The sequence below is a fragment of the Engystomops pustulosus genome, chromosome 2 (assembly GCF_040894005.1).
Source record: "Engystomops pustulosus chromosome 2, aEngPut4.maternal, whole genome shotgun sequence".
Lineage (NCBI taxonomy): Eukaryota > Metazoa > Chordata > Amphibia > Anura > Leptodactylidae > Engystomops > Engystomops pustulosus.
Genome location: NC_092412.1, coordinates 96,665,311 through 96,687,218, shown reverse-complemented (window position 1 = coordinate 96,687,218; position 21,908 = coordinate 96,665,311). Strand labels below are relative to the sequence as shown.

The 21,908-nt window shown below is 43.3% G+C and overlaps 1 protein-coding gene across 2 annotated transcripts in view; it reads right to left on the bottom strand.

The window, feature by feature from the left end:
• Positions 1 to 5,122: 5,122 nt before the first annotated feature.
• ATP11A (ATPase phospholipid transporting 11A) overlaps positions 5,123 to 21,908 on the bottom strand; it is a 121,823-nt gene continuing 105,037 nt past the window's right edge. The window contains exons 32-33 of one of the 2 annotated variants that reach the window (XR_011853144.1): positions 5,673 to 5,722; positions 5,123 to 5,528 (exon numbers count right to left, since the gene is read on the bottom strand). The gene's annotated coding sequence lies outside the window, so the exon portion shown is untranslated. The remainder of the gene's footprint in view (positions 5,529 to 5,672; positions 5,723 to 21,908) is intronic. The other variant, XM_072135588.1, reaches the window with a different exon arrangement.

The following is a 21,908-nucleotide window of genomic DNA, read 5'->3' as shown; positions in this document are numbered from 1 at the left end:
TAATTAAATGCTCGATCTCGAGCAGGGGAAATACTCGTCCGAGCAACGAGCCGTCTCGAGTACCTTAATACTCGAACGAGCATCAAGCTCGGACGAGCATGTTCGCTCATCTCTACTTAAGATCTATCTTTGAGGCCACATTTACATGCGGCATTTGAACTGTGTTTTGAAATGCAAACACATTGGCACGGGTCTTGGTCCGATTGCATATGTTTCCACAAAAATGCACCAGATCGTTAATGAGTACAACGCATTTTGCTTTTTAACATGTGGCCCTTATACGGTTTACATCTTAAGCTGTGAACATTTTATAAAGAAACTTATTTTGGATTAATAAAGTTTAAAGGTTTTAATGATGCTGGATTCCTCCATATTTGACCCGCGGATTTATCAGTGCACTAACTTCAAGTATCAACAATGTGTGGGAGAGCAGCAAACAACGTGTGGGTGAGCGTTCCTCAGGAACTTTTTCTCTTCTTATTTAAAGCTGGTAATGAGATCATTAACCAAAGCTGATTGGTTACTACCCCCGATAAATAGACAGGTTTTTTTTCTCTTTTTCTTTTTTTAAACAGAGCCTTGATAGCAGCTTGTGTCACTGGCTCTCTCACCTGGATCTCCAACAACAACATAGCGGATAAGGTTCCTACAGATCTCAAACTCAGTTTAAAAATTCTGTATGAATCCTGGGTGGTTGGTAGGTAGTAATCCAGATTTTGGTGTATGCCTTGTTGTCTTGGGCATTGGAAACTATCTCCCAGGATCAACAAATAAAGGTTAAAAAAAGGAGGTCATCTGCTTCATACTCCAACATTAGGCCTAAACTGCTGTTCTGTGTGGCTGAGGCTGGGAGGTGCAATGTGATGATGTCATTGTTCCTGTCTGCTTCAGAGCCACACATAGCCACATCGGAAACAAAATAAGACTTGTGGCTGTCTAGGCACAACAGATGACTTGTCTGTGATGTTCACTCTTCAGCTCTCAGCCCCCACCTTTGTGCTCCTCCACAGGAACAGAGCTCACAGCCTGTTGAGCTGAAATCAGTGGGGGAGGGAGGAGCTGTAAAGGAGCAAAAAGGTGGGGGCTGAGAGTCTTTTCAAATGCATGCAAAGCCAACCCCTGGGACTAAAGAGAGGATTTTGTCAGGAAGCCAGGTAAGTTAAAAGTCATAATTATATTGTAATGCAAGAGGAAGCAGAAAGACATATTTGCATAGCAGGTGTGATGGACTTCTGCAACCTGTCTTTGGTGAAAATGAGGTCCCTGGTGACAGGTTCCCTTTAAAGTAGGACAAAGGGCATGGCTGTTGATATAATGCTTTAATGTCCCCAGATGTAGTTTCTGCCCCTCTTTCTCTAATAGAAAACCTGGGAGGTATGTTCTGAGTTTGCAACAAGAGGCAAAAACTTGCAACAACAACAGGAGGCATCACACAATCATATCACAATGCATGATCCTTTTGAGACCTTTTATGGCTAAAAAAAAGGTTTGCTTTCAGTCTGACTTTTATATTGGAGCTAGGTGCTTGAGAATTAGATCATTTGCATTTCTTAGACTTAGACTCTATCAAACTAGAGTTTGATAACTATTTATGCAATTTTATTGAGAGATTGAATGAACAAAAAACAGCAATTATGTTTTTTATTGTTTTTCATTTTTTTTAGTCATACCATATCACAGTATTTGTTTAAAGGAAATCTACCATAAAAAATCAAGCATAAACCATTCTGAAATTAACAGAGCCCCTCTGTGCTGCAGCTTCACAAACTGTTACACTTCCGCCCCTGCCCTCCCCCCCCCTCTCCCTCTGCCTGATGTAATCTCACTGCATCAGAGGAATTTTAAGCAAACAAGAAGAAGGAAGGAGGCCATGGATAACAAATATAAGAAGATTACCACAGTCACGGTGCCTGGATCTATAAGTAAGTGTCCGTGGTTTATCATGCTGGATTTGACAGGTTAAAAAGCATGTCAAGAAAATCCTTAATATAGTAGGGCAGTAAAAACCTCCAAAGAGTGGACCCACGGATTGCTGAACACTATATTTGGGGGAGCAATACCCCGTTGAGGGTAAAGGGGTTGCAAAAAAACTATTCTGTAATTCATTTTAACTTTTTGTGTGTTTTATTCACCAAATAGCATAGGTAACATGATTCTTATGTGCTATGGGTCAGTATGGTTATGGTGATATATCCCATTTATAATTTTTTTTTTATGTCTGACTTGTTGTACAGAAGATAAACTCATTTGAAGGGAAAAATCTCTTTTTATTATTTAATATTTTTATGATTTTGTTGATTGAGCTGTTTTAAGGCTTATTTTTTACTGGACAAGTTGTACTTTTTAATGATATCATGCAGAGGTAAATTTGACTTTTTGATCACTTTTTATGTTGTTTTTTGTAATAATTCTTTATTCTTTATTTATATAGCTCACACAGATTATGCAGCGCTACACAAAGCATGTCAAATTGGTCCCTGTCCCCATGGGGCTCACAATCTAAACAACCTAACTGTATGTTTTGGAGTGTGGGAGGAAACCGGAGTACCTGGAGGAAACCTACGCAAACACGGAGAGAACATACAAACTCTTTGCAGACGTTGACCTGGGTAGGATTTGAACCCAAGACCCCAGTGCTGCAAGGCAGAAGTGCTACTCACTCAGCAACTGTGCCGCCCACTGCTTGGATGCTCAAAAATCATAAATGTTAATGTGGTTTTTTTTTCGGTAATGATTATTTTATTGTATGGATTGTTACAGACATGGCGATACCCAATATGTGCTGTTTGTGTGGTGATTTCCACTTTTTATAGTGTGGGAGTTTTACACTACACTAGAGCATTTAAATACGACCTGTCACCAATAAAAAAGATACTAGGAGCTGCTTACTAAACTACCCCATTTATAGCAGTGATAAATTGCTAGCCTTATCGGATCCCTCTGATAAAGCTAGCAGATATTGCCATGCAGTACAATAGGAACGGTGGACCGCGCTCAAACTGGTCTGGTGTATTAATGAGGGGGCAGGACTAGGAGGCGGTGCCTGCCGCATGAAGCCCAGCAGTCACCGCCGGCCTATGGAGTGGGAGGGCATCTGGGGAAGAAGCAGCATCTCGGACCGCCCCCTCATAGTAAGCCGGGTGGAGAGGTGGGTGACCGTTTTAGGTGTCAGCTGTAAGTGCCGAGGCTTGGCTGTCACATATAGCCAGCCTCCTGCATGGATCACACAGGCTCTGCTTCCCCACAACATTGAGGTACATCTTTAGGGGTTAATTAGTTAAAACTGGTATACAAAGAATAAGCATAAATAATATTCAAATGGGTCACTAAAATATAAGATGTTGTTATCTAAAATGTTGCTTCCCTTAGCATACCGGTAGATATGCTATGGCCATATACTGTAATGATGAACAAAAATGCTACTGGTTCTTTAATTTGTCCTGTGACTTTCTTCCTTTGTAGCAAGTAAAGGACAGAAGATGGCTGCATCACATGTCCTGTAACTGCCTGGCCAGGTCATGTGATCATCATTAGGCTTGGCTTTAGGGTTGCTCCTTGCCAGGGCCCAAGGGTGCTAGAGGGGCCCACACGGGGGCTGGAAAAAAAATTCGGCCCCTGGATCAATTGTACCAGTGTCGCTTTAAGACAGTGGTGCAAATGATCACTTTCCGAGTCTTCTTGTTTTCTGCCTCTATGCTGCGCTGGTCGGGTGTGCAGCCTAGAGACAGAATCCAAACCTTTCCTCGCTCCCCCGGAACTACTCTCCACACTGTACTTCATTATGATGTCATCACATAACGTGTGCTGGCTTCAGAGCTGGTGTGTACAGCGGGCGCATGCCGAAGAAAGAAGGCATCTGCTTTGGGGGAGCGAGGAAAGGTGAGAAAATGTTTTTTTTTCTTAGGAAAACATATTAGGAGGTTGGGGGGACAAGAAAGATATATTTACATGGGACTACATTTTAGAGCTGGAAGGATAGGGGGGATGTATTTACATGGGACTGTATGTTAGGCGCTGGGGGACGTATTTAAATGGTAGTGCATGGGATGGAGGGACAGGAAGGATGGCAGGAATGGCCACCTCTACTATATACAGTCTGCACATGCATGGCCACACCTATTTACACTCTAGCATGTTACATGAAATCATAAACATGTCCACGATCTTAAATGCATGCATTGCAATTCACACACTGGGGGAATTTATTATACACGCAGAAAACTCATGTAGAAGCCATGATAAATGTCCAATACTATCCATATGTGACCAGTAGCTTTTGCTACTTACACAGACATCAATACAGCAACTAATACCCATTCCACAATTGTTATGGGTACAAACACACAGCAAATGCTGTATTATACTGATATTCACGCAAACATATACATGCATGCAAAGATAAATATTTTGTGCATGCATGTCTGAACTCCCATACACTTAACACATACATGCACACACTTGTCCACATATAGACTGCACACATGAGGCACACCCATTGTGAAATGTGCCCACTGGCCACATACATTGGGGTGCACATTCTTCAGATACAAGGAGGACGCACATTAAGCACATACCGGGGGGCATATGCTATCTTATCATGGTTTCCCTGCCCCCAACACACCGAATCTATTAGGAGGGTCCGGACGGCAGCTGCGCTGTGCTGTGCATCACAGCCTGTTCTCACGCATATAAACTGTGATAGATTCTGCACATAAAGCAGGTCAAAGGTGAATGAAGTCTAATCACTCCAGAGGGGCCACAGAAGTGACACATTCAGCCTGGCAAGTGATGTGAGAAGTCATCTAAGTCTGGCTGAGGTAACGTGCAGCTTTGGCAGTTCCACATACAAATATAATAGATGAGAAAAAGATTTAGTTTATTAGTTGCTAATGGGACTAATATTAATAGGAGCAGAACATGAGAGGGTGGAGCTCTAACTGAAAGATCATGGGAGTTGTAGTTTCCTTTGTCGGAGATAACTCCACCTATAAAATATTTTGAATCATGAAAACAATCTATTTAAGTTCCTTTTTGTGATTAATAAAATTGTGTTTTTGTATCGGAGCTTTATATTTCCAGAAAAAACGAATAAATGAAATATAGGACATTTAAGTTGTTCTTATCCATTTTAATTTTGGAACAGCCATTTATAAAATTCAATTGATAAATCAACACGGAGCAGTAAAACAGCAGAACAATCATTTATTATACTGTACATTTATACTGTATATCAAAAGGAACAGTTCATAAGTGAGCCCATATACCGGAAGAGTAAGGAAATGACTCATCACAAGGTGAGATTCCGAGCTGCCTGGCTGCTATCCATAAGTATCACTTGGAGGTTGTGTCCTGTGCTAGATTGAAATAGCAGTGTAATAACCTGCCATATGCTCTGGGCACTGGGCACCAACCAGCATGGCATTGTAAATAAAACCTGTGTACAATGCTGTGAGAAGGCCTTTAATAGTAGACAGATTTTTGAACGTACACGTGAAGTCTTTTCTTTAGAAATTTTAGCTTGATATGAGCTGCAAGAGAGCAAAGCACAGTTAAATACTGGATGTTAGAAGACACAATATCATATCGTATCATTATATACTAGAATTTATACAACACTGATATAATAAGGATCACATTACAGTTGTCATAGGATATAAATATGTCATAAATACCTTGTATTCATGGGTGCCAGCTCTAGCCCTCCTTTCCACTGACTTCACCACTGCTCCATTCAAGAAGCAAGCAAGACAAAGGTCATTACAGTCCCAGAAGTGGGATATCCTATGACTATGGGGCAGATTTATCAAGTCAGAATATTTCAAGTTGCCCATGGCATGTAATGAACACATTGAAGATCCCACCCGAGGAACAATGTAATTTCCTAACTACTCATCAGATATTAACCACTCAGTACTGCCATCAGGAACAGCAGGGCACCCTTCCTGCTACAAGGGTTCAAGGAAAACAGACTAGCTGCTGGGGCACTCTGAGGAATCACAAATATTCTGGGAAGGGCAGTGGTGTAACAACAGTGAAATCAATGGTCCCGATGCAAAGTTTGGATTGGAGCCCCCATGTACCTAAATTTGCTCTGCCACCCCGTCCTGCACATTATACTGGAAAATACACATATATCACCGACATATACTCACAGCACCATACTCATACATCTTATACATAGTGTACAGCAGCAGCCTCCACTCAATGAAATGTCCAGCAGCAGCCTCCACTCATTTATTAAAAATAAGCAGTCACAGGGCCCTATTGTATTGAAAAATATAAACTCAGTACTTGTCTTGCTGTGCTTTGCCTTCCACTACTCCCTGTGTCGTCCAGTGCCTGGACATAGTTGATGTCACACAGTGTGTGAAGGCAGAATGCACAGATATGCCTCTGCCCATGCGCTCTAATGATCAATGTCTTACACGCATACAATTGATAACCTTCCCGACAAGAACATCTTCTTTCCCCTTTTAAGGGTGCAAAGTCTTACTTTAGGACACATGCATGCACAAGTATGCAGACACATGAACACATATGCATGCACAAATGCTAACAGTCATATAAATACGTATGTACACATAAGTATACACACCACACATACATGCAGCCATATGCACATACACATATATATGCCTAACTTATACACAGACACATACATTCAGACACATGCAGACACTTTGGGTAGATTTACTTACCCGGTCCTGTCTTTGCGGAGGATTCGGGTTCTGCCGGGATTCACTAAGGCAGTTCCTCCAAAGTCCACCAGGTGTCCCTGCTACGCTGAATGCACTGGAGTTCACCAAGCTGGGCCTAGTGAAGGTAAGCGCGTGTCCAGCGACACTTTTTTTAAAAAATGCGGCGGTTTTTCCGAATCCATCAGGTTTTTTATGGCCACGCCCCCCCTATTTCCGTTGCATGCTTGCCGCGTGCGCCAAAATCCTGGGGCAATTCAGGGAAAAATCGGCGCAAAATGGAAAAATTTGCGTAACCCGCCGGAAAAATGCGGATCGGGCCCTTAGTAAATTACCCCCTTTATGTTCATTTATTCAGTCACCCATTCATACATATCTCATATATACTTACCAGGAGTGAAGTCAGGAATACAGTCTTTTTAGGGTGACCTGGCCTTTGCTTTAAGCACACTACAAATGTGTCGTTTGCGAACAAGCCAACTCTAAGAGCTAGCTCTTGTTAATGAACCATGGAAGCTGGCTCCAAACAGTGAGCCAATGGCTCACTTTACCACGCCCCTAACTGGCTCACCACGCCCCCTTTAACCCGATGCAATCAGGTTAAAAATGGGATGGAATGGGGTGATTGACTGGCCTGTGGCTCCCTATTATATATTTAATATAGTGCCGCTCAGGGGCCAGAAGAGCCGGCTCTTCTTGGTGAGCAGAGCCTAATGAGCCAGCTCACTAAGAAGAGCCATAATTCAAATCACTAGAGCACACTCTAGAAGGCAGAGGGTTAAAAAAAACTCAGCTTCCTCTTCCTGTGCAGAGGCCATCACACTCTCCTGCGGTGCTCCTCCTCTCATTCCAGTGACCTGAGTTGCAGAAGAGAGGATATAGCAAGTGCAGGCTGTAGTGTGAATCACCCCGCAAACAAGGGGCCCATGGCTGTCTGCAGGAAGAAGGGAAAGATATGGTGACCCTCCAGCCCGGTCCCCTGCGACCGTGATCATAACGCTCCGGGGGAAGGGGCAGTGTACAAACACAAGGTCAGTGAAATCTATATACCATATATACTTGTGTATAAGCCGAGTTTTTCAGCACAAAACATGTGCTGAAAAACACCACCTCGACTTATACACAAGTTTATTTAAAAGAAAACTCCATATTCACCTTCCGGCACATCCCAATGCTCCCTGCAGGTGCTTGGCTCCCCGAGGCTCCTCTTCCATCAGCTCCTAATCTGTAACTAAGCGGACAAAGGACCGTCCGGCGCACACTATGATGCGACGGTGTTTCCGCTGCTGACGTCATATTGTGTGGTGGCGGACAAAGCCCATGGACACGTCTCTACCCACTTAGTTACAGATAAAGAGCCAATGGAAGAGGAACCACGGGGAGAATCGGGCACTGAAAGGTATGGAGTATGGAAGATTTTTTTTATACACCCATGGGCAGCAGGGAATCATACCAGTAAGGAGGGGGCTGGCTGCAGGGCATTTCATAGATGAGGGACACTGGTTGCAGGGCATTTCATAGGTGGGAGGAGCTTGCTGCAGGGCATTTAATATTGTGGGGGAGGGCTTGCTGCAGGGCATTTCATATTGTGGGGGACTTTCTGCAGGGCATCTCATCAGTACCTGCTGATCAGGGCTGCTGGGTATCATTAGGGGGGACTGCAGGGCATTTCATCATCGGGGGTGGCTGCAGGGCATTTCATCATTAGGGGGCTTAAATGGTGTTTCATTGTTTGGGGGCCTATATTTCATTACTAGGGGCTCTGCTGCAGGGCATTTCATTACTTGGGGGTGGGGAGGTGCTGTAACCAATGCATTTCCCACCTTTGGCTTATACTTGAGTCAATAAGTTTTCCCAGTTATTTGTGGGAAAATTAGGGGCCTTGAGTTATATTGGGGTCGACTTATACTCAAGTATATATGGTAAGCAGTGTGTCATCATGACATCATTACCATACTTGTATTGTATTACAGCATTATTGTATTGTATTAACCTTATCCATTGTTTTCATTGATTGTTATTGTTACCCTCTTGGTTTTGTATGCTAATGATGATGATGTCATGATGACACACATGTTTGTAATGAGATCCACTGCTTGTATAGATTTTATTGACACAAAAACATTGCTTGAAACAGCTTTTCTATAAACCCCATGGTGTGCAATCTAAATTGTCCAGTTGTTTTCCTTAGGAACACTTACCTCGAAGCCAAAACCTCACAATGTTACATCCTAGGGAGAAGTGGGTTTAGTCTCCGAGACCACTGTCTGTGTCTCTGTCCATTAACAGACCCTGTGTCACGGCGAAGGACGCCGCCGCCTCGTCACGTGACGTGGGGTGCAACTGTACGGGTTAATTTAGCCTACTCAAACTTGCGCTCACCTTTCACTCAGGACACACATTGAGCCTAAATCACACCTCATACAGCTCCAGCACCAGAACCAGACCCGCTGCCACCACTTATTGCATTTATACTGGGACCAATAAGTATCCCACTCTACATCAACTCTTGCTCTCAAGCAGTCACCTTGTCACACTCAGCACTCCAGCAGTCACACAGTTAACCACACTTCACAAGGCTATGAGTTCGCAGAGCATACAGGGACCAAAATTAAAGTGAAAAGCTTTAATTACAAAAAGTTGATCAGTGCATAAAAAGATATTAAAAACAAAAGAATTACAAAATAAAATGACACACAACACGGCAAAACAGTTATAAAATAAAAAGGGAGAAAAATAACAGAAACTTACAACTTAAAGTAAATCCTGATCCCTGGAGGTGGGAGAAATAAGGGACACACTCAGCTTGTCAAGCAGCCCCCAAAATGTGAACACCAATTCTTGGATTTCATATTGTTTTATAACTTCTCAGTTTGGTTCAGATTTCAGAACCTCCCATTCATTAATTAGTCCAGAGGGTCATTCACGATTGGGCAAAGTGTTAATGAGGGGGGAGAGTCCAGGAATATTTAAACAGTTCTTTGTTTCCAAATCCTGATGCAGAAGGGGGGGGGGGGTAGGGAGACCAAATGTCCTTTGGGGTCTGAACAGACCAGTCTTCAGTTCAGAGGTTATCAGGCTGTTAAAGCTCCAGGATGTCATAAAAGCTGCCTGGACGCTTCAATAGATGCCAAATATTTAAACAAAGTTTGTAATTACCCCGTTGTTAAACCCATCTTATACATTCACAATTAATATCTCCTTGACACCTCCCCCTTTCAAGATTGGGCAAATTTGAAAAGACCCACGCCATTTTAAATTTTCCCAAGCCAATTACCAATAATACATAGCAGAAGTTCAGTACCATAAATATCATTGCCATAAGATGTGATTACCTGGGCACATCAACCATCTGGTCCTTTGTCCCGTGTATAAGGCCAAGTACTATCTCCCCTGGTCACTTGTACACTGCTGTGCTGGGACCCCCTGCTGACTTTATGGCTTTGTGCTGCAGAAACACTAAGTTCTGTGTCCCCTCTTCCAAGTGTGAAATGGTTAACCCTCTCAGTGCTGGATGAAATACCAATGGAGTTAAGTGTAGGACTTCTGTACCCAATTACATTATGTTTTGGTTTTCCCGCTGTACAGCTATTAGAGTCCCTCTCTTTATCATTTATACTACAGGGCTTAGGTTGGACCACTGACTGAACGCTCTCCTGAGAGTCCCTATGCCCCTGCTCCCCTTTCTGATCGCTCCCCAAAACTGCACTGGCAACACTCATCACTGGGAACCCGACCTCACTGTGGACCCCAGTCTCCTCTCTCAGCACTGGTTCTAGTGTGCACGCTGTCTTTGGCTCATAGACACACTGCATCTCCCCAGTCTGAGTAGAGGCATCTTTGTGGCTCATGCTCTGAGCCTTACTCATCTTGACACCTCTTGTCTGCTCTAGGACCTCTCCTTGAGTAATGGCCTCCACCGGATCCACACTCACGACCTTAGAGCTTCGAGGTGCAGATTCAGGGACTCCATCTTGGCAGCCTCTCACACCCTTTACCATATCTGCTGACTGCAGGGTTATCTCTGGGGGCCCATTCACCACCCCCTCCCTCTTAGCTTCCTCATACTGGGACACCTCTGGTTCTGGAGCAGGCATAGCCTTGCTCTTGCTATCCTGTCCTCCTTCCCAGACCAGTCCCCTTGGGCTTCTGCCCATTTTCTCATATGATTGTTGTACATCAGGCACATACACAGTTGTCATTTTTCCCAAATCATTTCCCAACAATACATCCACAGGCAATTCTTGTGACACTCCCACTTGTCTGATACCTCTACCAGAACCCCAGTCCATAAAAACCTTGGCAACGGGCACTCCTGGATGGCACCCAGTTATCCCCTTCACAGGCAAAGTCTTTTCTGGAATGATGTCCTTAGGGTTTTTAACCTCAGGGCGAACCAATGAATAACTTGCCCCTGAGTCTCTTAATCCCTGGGTGACTCTATCACCCACTATCACAGTCTGCATATGGTGCTGTAACTTGTCCATATCACCAGAAAGCAGCATGACTACTGGTGCTGTAGAGTAGACAGTTGCCCCTCTCTCTGGGCACGCAGACCTCAGATGACCCACTTTGTTACAAATAAAACATTTGCGCATATCCCCCTGATTTATAGACTCCCTCAGTGTAATGTTCTCACCCACTTTGGAGACAGAAGGCTGTGATGTTGTCCTGGCTTGTTTTTCCTTCCAGCTGGTGGACCTTTGGGGGGATGTTTCCCTCTTGGCTTCAGGCATCCGGTTGGCAGTATAGGAGTCTGCAATCTGCGCAGCTTCATCCGCAGTTTTAGGCTCCCTGTCACAAACAAACTGTCGTACATCCACAGGACAAATGTGCAGAAACTGATCTTTTATCATGAGATCCTCCAGGTCCTCACGGCTGTTGACAGAAAGTCCACGGGTCCACTGTAGAAAGGTAGTCCTTAAGTTGCCTACTGTATCAGCGTAGCTCGCAGTTGTTTCTCGCTTTACACTCCGGAATTTCTTGCGGTACACCTCTGGAGTTAAGTTGTACTTTTTAATCAAAGCAGCTTTTATAGCATCATAGTCCTCATCAAGCTCAAGAGGAAGGTCAGCAAATACTTCCAGGGCTTTGCCTCTTAGCCCTGGGCTTAAATACTGTGCCCACTGCTCACGGGGCAGATGGTATTGTCTGCAGGTCTTCTCAAAAGATCGCAGAAAAATGTCCAAGTCCCCATCCTTGTCCAGTACTGGAAAACGTTCTTGACGAGGTCTTTTGGGGTCTACATCCTGGGATTGGGGTTGCACAGAATTGATACCCCTTTCAATATGCGCCATTTCCAGCCTGAATTTTCTATCAGCCTGGCGCTCACGCTCTGCGGCCACTCTCTCCTTCTCTCGCTCTGCGGCCGCTCTCTCCTTCTCTCGCTCTGCGGCCGCTCTCTCCTTCTCTCGCGCTGCTCTCTCCTCTCGCGCTGCGGCCGCCTGATTAAATTGAAGGATAAGCTGCAGGCGCAGGCTAGGATCACATTCACCTAGCTGCTGTAGGGCCATTTGTAGAGACACATCCATGCCTCCCTGAGGGCTCCTGCTGGGGGTAGCCTCAGGGGAAACTCTTCCAGGATTAATGTCCATATCTTGGCTCCCTTGAGCCGTGCCAGATCCTTGCTCTGCATCTTGCTCCATCAAAGCACAAACCAGCAGCTCTTTGGACTTGTCAGCCGGGTCGATGCCTCTCTGCTCACAGAGGTTGACTAGAGCCTCCTTGCTCTGTCTCTTGTAGATGGTTGCCATCACTGAGTGCAACCTTTGCCAAATAAAAGATAGAAAAGAAAAACGGGGAAGGGAAACTGTTTGCACGTGTGTCTTAGAACAGCACTGATTTGGTCCGTGTAAAACTAGGGTACTCCTCGCAAGGATTCCACTAGTCCTTAAGTGCAGGGGTTAGTTACTTAATCCCAACACTTAATGCTCTGACAAAAATGAATTCATCCCACCGCTGCCACCAATTTGTCACGGCGAAGGACGCCGCCGCCTCGTCACGTGACGTGGGGTGCAACTGTACGGGTTAATTTAGCCTACTCAAACTTGCGCTCACCTTTCACTCAGGACACACATTGAGCCTAAATCACACCTCATACAGCTCCAGCACCAGAACCAGACCCGCTGCCACCACTTATTGCATTTATACTGGGACCAATAAGTATCCCACTCTACATCAACTCTTGCTCTCAAGCAGTCACCTTGTCACACTCAGCACTCCAGCAGTCACACAGTTAACCACACTTCACAAGGCTATGAGTTCGCAGAGCATACAGGGACCAAAATTAAAGTGAAAAGCTTTAATTACAAAAAGTTTATCAGTGCATAAAAAGATATTAAAAACAAAAGAATTACAAAATAAAATGACACACAACACGGCAAAACAGTTATAAAATAAAAAGGGAGAAAAATAACAGAAACTTACAACTTAAAGTAAATCCTGATCCCTGGAGGTGGGAGAAATAAGGGACACACTCAGCTTGTCAAGCAGCCCCCAAAATGTGAACACCAATTCTTGGATTTCATATTGTTTTATAACTTCTCAGTTTGGTTCAGATTTCAGAACCTCCCATTCATTAATTAGTCCAGAGGGTCATTCACGATTGGGCAAAGTGTTAATGAGGGGGGAGAGTCCAGGAATATTTAAACAGCTCTTTGTTTCCAAATCCTGATGCAGAAGGGGGGGGGGGGTAGGGAGACCAAATGTCCTTTGGGGTCTGAACAGACCAGTCTTCAGTTCAGAGGTTATCAGGCTGTTAAAGCTCCAGGATGTCATAAAAGCTGCCTGGACGCTTCAATAGATGCCAAATATTTAAACAAAGTTTGTAATTACCCCGTTGTTAAACCCATCTTATACATTCACAATTAATATCTCCTTGACACCCTGCATAGCAACTTACCTGGGATTAAGTTATGACCTATGGCAGTGGTGGCGAACCTATGGCACGGGTGCCAGAGGCGGCACTCCAAGCTCTTTCTGTGGGCACCCGGGCCATCACCCCAGCACACCAGACAGGACTCAAAGAATTTTCCTGTAGTTCGAAGCAACTTTAAAATATCACTGAAAGCAGCATCTTTTAAGTAACTTACTTGGCTACTTGGGACTGTAGGAAGAGGGAGAATGTGTAGACAGGGCCTAATAATCTCTGAAGGAGATAATGATTCTCTGTGAACAGAGGGAAACTGGAAAGAAGCTACACTACACTACACCACATGAACAATTTTACTGAAGACATAGGTAAATATACATGATTTTTTTTTTTTTTTAAATGAGGCCTAGACTGACTACAAGAAAGGCATGGTGGATAGTTACGTGTCCCTAGTTTCCATAACATGTTCTATTTAAAGGGGTTGACTGTTTTATTTATTTTTATACTATGAGCTCCAGGGAGTCTAAAAATAACAAAGAACTAATATTTACCTCTCTCAGTATACAGAATATACAGAGGCTCAGCAGTAACATCACATAAACAGTGCGCTCCTGCTACAAAATCTGGCTGCACTCTGTACTAAGGTGTAATGAATGTCAAAATCATCTCACCGCTGAGTCTTCATATATATTCTGAGCCTAGTCACAAGCTTCTCACTCCCCTGCGCTATGCTATTCCCTGCACTGTACTGAAGAGACCCAAACAGGTCGAAATAGTGCTGTCTTCAGTTGGGAGTCTGTTCCTTTGCATATTTTCTCAAAAATCCCCTTATTGGAGCATCCATGGCTATAAGAGTCCACACGCCTACACGGTGCCCACAATTGGCAGTCTCTGTAAGGAGAGCTTTTACTGCAGAGCGCATGGCCGCGTCTATGCCGACTGTTACAAAAGTCCTGCCGGCTTAGAAGACTGTTACAGAAGACCGAAGAAAGAAGAGGAGCCACGGGGAAAATAGAAGAGGAGATGCGGGGAAGATAGAAGAGGAGCCGCACCGACATCGGGGAGCCGCACTAAGCATCGGGGCCGTTGGAGGGTGCGTATATAAGGTTTTTTTTAAGTGCTGGCTGGCTGTATACTACAGGGGGCTGGGAGGGCTGGCTGTATACTACAGGGGGCAGGTTGGGCTGGCTGTATACTACGGGGGCAGGCTGGGCTGGCTGTATACTACAGGCGGCTGGGTGGGCTGGCTGTATACAACAGGGGGTTGGGTGGGTTGGCTGTATACTACATGGGGCAGGCTGGCTGTATACTACAGGAGGCAGGCTGGCTATATACTACTGCAAGCTGGCTGGCTATATACTGGGAGGCTGTGACCAATGCATTTCCCACCCTCGGCTTATACTCGAGTCAATAGGTTTTCCCAGTTTTTGGTGGTGGCTTATACTTGGGTCGGCTTATACTCAAGTATATTTAGTAATAATAAATGTTCATTACTAACTGCCCCTACCCAAGGACTATTAAAAATACTTGCTGACAACCCTGTACCTGGTCCAGGTACATCCTATGCATAGGTATAAGGTTCCTAATAAAGTGTCCGGTAAGTGTATTTTGTGATGTTCTGCAGAATCTGAGGTGTGCATTGTGATGTTCTCCAGCTAATGGGGTATGTATTAAGATGTTCTGCAGAGGCTTAGGCATGTATGATGATGTTCTGCAGCAGGTGTATTATGAGGATCTGCAAAAGCTGAGGTGTACATTATGAGGCTCTGCAGCAGCTTAGGTGCATATTAAGAGGCTCTGTGAAATATTTTAAGATAATCTTGGGGAGTGCAAGTTTTGAAGCCCTGTTGTCTAAATGACATAAAAACTGCATCGGTTCCCAATTATCTTATATCTTATCGAAGGAGTCTCTTAGTAAGATGATATGGCCAAGAAAATCTCCAGCATGACTTTATCCACTTACTAAACAGAAGTATCAAAAACAAGTATAAAAGGAAAAATAAAAGTGATCCAGCAGCTCAATAAAATGCCATTTTATTAAATATCCAAAAGTCAATGACATAATGTTGCAAAGGTCATAAAATTGCAGATAGTGCTTACACTGGACTGAAGATTGACTTGGGCTAGTGATTATACTAGACTGTGGACTGACAATGGATAGCGCTTTCACTAGACAGCAGGATAGTGGACAGTGATTATACTACACTGAGGACTGACAGTGGTTAGTGCTTATACTATACTGTGATCATTCCAGAGCAGCATTTACACCAGACTGCTGGCTGACTATGGATAGACTGACTGACCAGCCGTGGTCTACAAGACTCCAATGTAGAACAAGTAGCTATGACATCTTGTACTGATTTGTAGGCCACAAACTGCTGTAGGTGCACTTTTTATAAGACGCCATAACCACAGATTAAAATTCCATTTCTATGGTGCAGCGGTGCAACCTTGTAAGCATCAGGCCCAAAAGCTTGTAGTATAGATATCAAAGAATGGAAGAAGAGGCTACTTCAGAGGTATTAAGGTATTTTTGTGTTTACACTCGGGAAGACAACAAGGGGGCATACATAAGATATATTCACATTGAAAAGGGAATTCAGTGCTTAGCATTTATAGCCACTGTTGGGCGCTAAAGTTGGTATAACTTGACACATGAATGTTTTCCCCTCTAACATTTCGGCTGAACCCCTAGCTATGCCGATGCTGAGACTAAATGCAAAATTAATAAAAAAAACAGAACCTAGACCAGACTAGACCTGAAAACTATTGAGACCCCAGACCCTTGAAAAAACTAACCCAGGTTTCCTACATATTTAACTCTTAAGCTCTTGATGTTAGGGGACTGCTCACAAGGCTCAAGAGATTTTTGCAGAGGCTCACCTACGACAGCATTTACACTGAGGCCACGTTTATGGTGGCATTTGCGTTGAGTTTCCAAATACAACATACAGACTCCTCATGCAATCACCAATTGAAGTATGATTGCGTTGGCATTGTTTACTTAACGTAATTCATCCATTTAATAGGTGATGTTGTGTTTTGAAATGCGACGGTAACGCCACGTGTGAATGCAGTGTTATTATTGCAGGTTTTACGACCATAAGTCTAAAAAAGTAACAATGTAAGATCTTCCTCTGTCTGCAGAATGCGACTTAGCATGTGTTAAATTTCTCTGTGTTGAGACTAATTGCGCCATTCCCAGTTTCTTTGCAATTATGCTTTGGTCAAGGAACAGTTTGCCTGCTGTGATGGACAGACCTCTGCTCTAGTCCATTTGCCACACCACTTAAGCACTATGGGTAAGACACTTGTCTAATTATGTATGTCTGGAGTATTTGACTGGTATGATACTGTAATTGATTTACAACATATCCCTTTGGGGATATTATACTTTTTATATGCACAGTACCCAGGAGCTGCTTTTGGTTTGTGTATTGGCACTGGACCGCAATTTAATGTTTTGTCTGATATTACACAATTACACCTGCTGTGATTACTTGTATGCGTGTTTTTTTAATATGGTAATGAAATAGATATAGATGAATTTCTTGTTGTTTTAAATGAACAGTGTTACTTCTTTTTATCTTCTTGGTATTAACTCTGCTCCAGTCAGCTGACAGTGGCTCTCTGAGGCCACTTATATAGTTCTCTTCACACCTAGTTTTTTGTTATGTCCTGGCTAGCTCTTTATTATCTTCACTTGCTGTTCTTCTGTATTTCTGGTTATTCGATCTTGGTTTATGACCTTGTGTTTTTTGACTAACCCTTTGTGTCACGATTTTGTGAAGCATTCTCGCTTTCTGCGGTGACCCGGACCTCTGACCTCTCTTTTGTCTTACTAATTTATAAGTTCTGTTACATGGTCTCACTTGTGTTGGTAGGAATTGTCTTCTAGTTGTCCTGTATCACATAGCATATGCTGAGGCAAGCAGGCAGGTGAAAGTTTGGGGGTTTCAGTTCAGCACTCACAGTCTTTTTTGTCCTCCCCGAATCCAGTGTTGAGGCATTTTACCATTTCATTAAAAACATTATTAGAACTTGATGGGACAAACACAACTAAAAATATTCTAAAGATTCCACATGCTAAACTGACCTACCTGCAGCCCAGACTTTTCATCAATAGAACAAAAAAATTAAAGAACAAACAGATCCAGGAGTGTTGAACATCTAGAATCCTAGATAAAACATTCTTATCCAAAGCTCTGAGTTATTTTCTTTGTTTTCCAAATGTTTAAATATGCGCTAGACGTGTCCACACAACATTACTAGGAAGCTTACAGAATTTCATAGTCAATAACGTATATTTCAAAGATCTTCAAATGCGCAATCTCAATTTTTACTACTAGGTGAAAAATATTATATCAACAATATATTGGTTTAGTAACAATTGTAAGGTTATATTTATAGTGCTACAGTTTATGAATACACGGCGATTAAAAATATATCCTAAGACAGTGATGGCGAACCTTTTAGAGACCGAGTGCCCAAACTACAACCGAAATCCATGTATTTACCCTGAAGTGCCAACATGAAATTTTATTGCTACCTGTTCTTTCACATCATTCAATTGTATTGGCAGTCTGAGGCCACCAGTTAAAAGAAGGAGGGCAAATTCAGATTATCATGTAGCTTCTCTCTGTAAAGGAACAATGGTCGGGTCCAGCATGATGACCTCCAAATAATGCAGCATCCCTTAATTTGCCTGGGACTGCAGGAAGATTCATTGTTTGGTGAACTCTGTCCTGTGGTGATGGCCTGAGTGCCCATAGAAAGAGCTCTGAGTGCCACCTGGCACCCATGCCGTAGGTTCGCCACCACTGTTCTAAGAGGTTTCCATTTAGTATAAGTTGATTTTTAATAAAAAGTTCTTTAAAATATTTACATATTGCTAATTATTTGTTATGAAAGAGAAATATATTAGCATCTTTGCAATATGTTTCTGAATGTCCACCATCTGATATAGGGGAAAGTGACCGTGGAAGTGGAAACTGCCACTAAATAATAATTTTGTTATGAATTATTGTAACAATTCCTTAATTACCGTGTCCTGGTCGTTCCATCTATTCAAACACCTAGAGTTGGATGAGAACCAGGCAGTAAAGGAATTTCATGTGGACAATAGAACACGGAAAACTGAGGTATTTAGCCCAAAAATATAAGATATGAATGATTAGCCACAGATTTTCTTACTTTTTTCTTGGCTGAACTTATGCAGATTCATAGGCCATGCAATGACCAACAACAGTTTTTGTAATATTGTGTCAAAAAGTGATGCTACAGGCAGTCCCGGGTTACATACAAGATAGGTTCTTTAGGTTTGTTCTTAAATTTAATTTGTATGTAAGTCGGAACTGTATATTTTATAATTGTAATGATAAACAAATTTTTTTTGTCCCAGTGATAAGTGGATATTCAAAATTTTATGCTGTAATGGAAACAAGGATTATCAATAAAGCTTCATACAGACAACCTCCAGCTGATCATTGCAGTCTGGGACTAAAGTAATAGCATCCAGAGTGCTTCACCAATGGTCACAGGGGGAAGAGGAGTCTATCTGTAACTAGGGGTTGTCTGTAAATCCGGTATCCTTAGGTAGGAGACCGCCTGTATATGTTTTCTGTCCAGCTATTTTGTGGTGCTTATTCCATGGACTGCAACCGTTTAGAAGGGTTTTGTTAAAATGTTACGAGATTGCATTAAGGGCATGATCTCCGTATGGCTAGGTGCCTATGTGTGGCTGCTTCACCCATTCTATATGGGACTTCCGGAGATGTACGTTTAGGTAATCACCATAGAAAGACCATATTCTAGTGATCACAGGATTTCCCAGCGATCTGACTCCCATAATCAGCCAATTACCAAACAGTTTTAGGCCTTATTCACATGAATGTAATAGGGCCCAATATGCGTCCGCAACATTCGAGGAAGCATATCGGTCCCCATTGACGTCTACATCCCTACATTTCGCCATGTTACGGCGGCTGCCCTCTATGGAGAGGGGATAAGCAGCACTCATTCCTCTTACTGTCCAGCGCGTGTGAGTGTACCCTTACATTGAAATTCTATTCTATGAGCCCAGTGTGTCCTATTACCGTGGCTGAGGGTGAATTTTTAGGTGCTACAGACATAAAGCAAATATTTCACATCTCCAGAGCTCCTAAAAAGAGTACACTTCTCACTTTAATTCACTGTGTCAACAAAACAGGTCAAAACCAAACATTTGGAGAGACAATATTATTGTGGTTGCCTCTATACAAAGCCATCCTTTTTTGAGCCTTAATAAATAAAAAAAACAAACTTCACCTGACCATGGGTTGTGGTAGTATTGAAGTTCAACTTTAAAAAAATGAATGGATTACACAATACCAATGACAAGAATTTTAAAGAGATGTTCCCACTATGTATCCCTGTTAAGGTAAACCTAGTTGATAGATCAAATCCTGTCATTTCTACTTGTTCTATTTTCCTAAAAGCATTGAAAAAGAGACTTCATTTTAAGATGGCGCCGGCATCGTGATTATAATGAAAACAATCAAGGCTAAAGGAATGTGGGCGTGACGTGAACATGACGTCAGTAAGTAACAGCAGGGAAGTTCTCCAATCAAGAGACTACAAGAGCTGGGAATTCTCCGCCCCCTCTGAATTAATTTCTTATGATGTGCACGCATGCTTATTGATTAGAAACGCGCAGCCAACGCACACTAAAAGAGGAAGTCTTGAATCCTACCCTAACATCGCTAATATTGATATGTGTCTGATCCCTAGATGCCCAATCGCTGTGGTCTGAAAGTATCCCTGAGAGCTCCCCTGTGCATACTCAAGCAGCACCCTATTAACTTCTATCGGACAGTCATCTCCTGCCATCCTGTAAAAGGGAATAGAACACAGATCAAACTTTCCTTGTGGGCTTCTGTTTTTGTGATAACTGGTTGCCCCTTAGGGAACATACAATTAGCTTTATTTATTATATGGAAAGGAATTCTGTACACATCATGAGAAAAGGGTTGTAAACATTTTGTAGAATAAAAATAAGAGGTGGACTATAGCACAATAGAAGCCAATAGTAATAGGAGTAGTCAGCTCAGAATATCCAGTGTTAGAAGCTGCTACATAACTGAAATGATGTCTTACAGTTCTGTAAGTGCTTTGAAAAATATTTTTTTAGAAGACATTGGGGGGAATGCATACATCAAGAGGCATAGGTCTCTCAAAGTACCCGTCGTGGGACCGCACCTCTGGGCGAAACTATGTCGGGACCAACCATGTGTTGGTCTGTGCAAAAAACCTGCAAATTAATAGTTGCTGGTTTTTAGAAAATAAGCAGGCACTGGACAGGAATGTCCTGTGCCGGCTCACTCTCCCTGTGGCCTCACCCCCCACGCCAACTTGTCATGGAGGTGGCGTAGCCGCAAAAAGAAACTGACGTAGAAGCACTGATATATGCCCCTATAGTATTTGTACTAATAATAGATAATCAATAGTTTTTACAGCATAAACTATAAAAAAGCATCTTTCTACCCATCATAGTATTGGCTGTGGTCATACTGCACTTAGTCATCTGTGTCTGTTTATTAGGATTGTACATATTATTATAACCTTAGATTTATCATTGGTCACCAGATTGGCCCACATTTATCAAATTGGCTGTGCCAGTTTTAAGGAGCATTTTGCACATAAATATATGTGCAATTTTGTGTCACGGCAGGCTCTGGTGAAGACCAGGTGCCACTTAAATTCCAGTCCCAGGTGTCGGCTAGTACCACCTCCCGCTGTGGTCCAGAGGATCCACTGATCCCGTATCCTGACACCCATTAAACTAAGTGCATGAGAAAAAAACTGTTGCTGTCAGTTTAAGCATAATCAGCCATGCTCCAGTCTGTGGACCATTGTGGGCCTAAGAGCGGGGATGCGCGTGCGCCGGCTCTTCTGCACTTAAAGGGCCAGCGTCCTCCGGATTGGCGCTGGCTACTCCGGCTCAGCTCTTATAATCCGGCACCTCTCTTCCTTCCTGGCCAGATTTTCAGCATCAATTCCTGCAAAGTGGAAGCCTGTGTTTCCAGTCTTCCTGTGTCTCCAGCGTTCCTGTGTGTCTCCAGCGTTTCCACATGCTCCGGGTCTCCTGTGTGTCTCCAACGTTCCCGTACGCTTCCAAGTCACTAGCAGTCCTTGTGGCCCTGTCCGTTCCTGTCTGCCTGTGCCGTATGCCAGCTCCTGCTTGCCAGCCGTGAGTTCCAGCTCATCCTTCCCCGCAGGCCTAGTCGCACCCATGGAACGACCTGGTGGCACCCTGCTGCAGCACGACTATCCCGCTTTGTGGCGGGCTCTGGCGAAGACCAGGT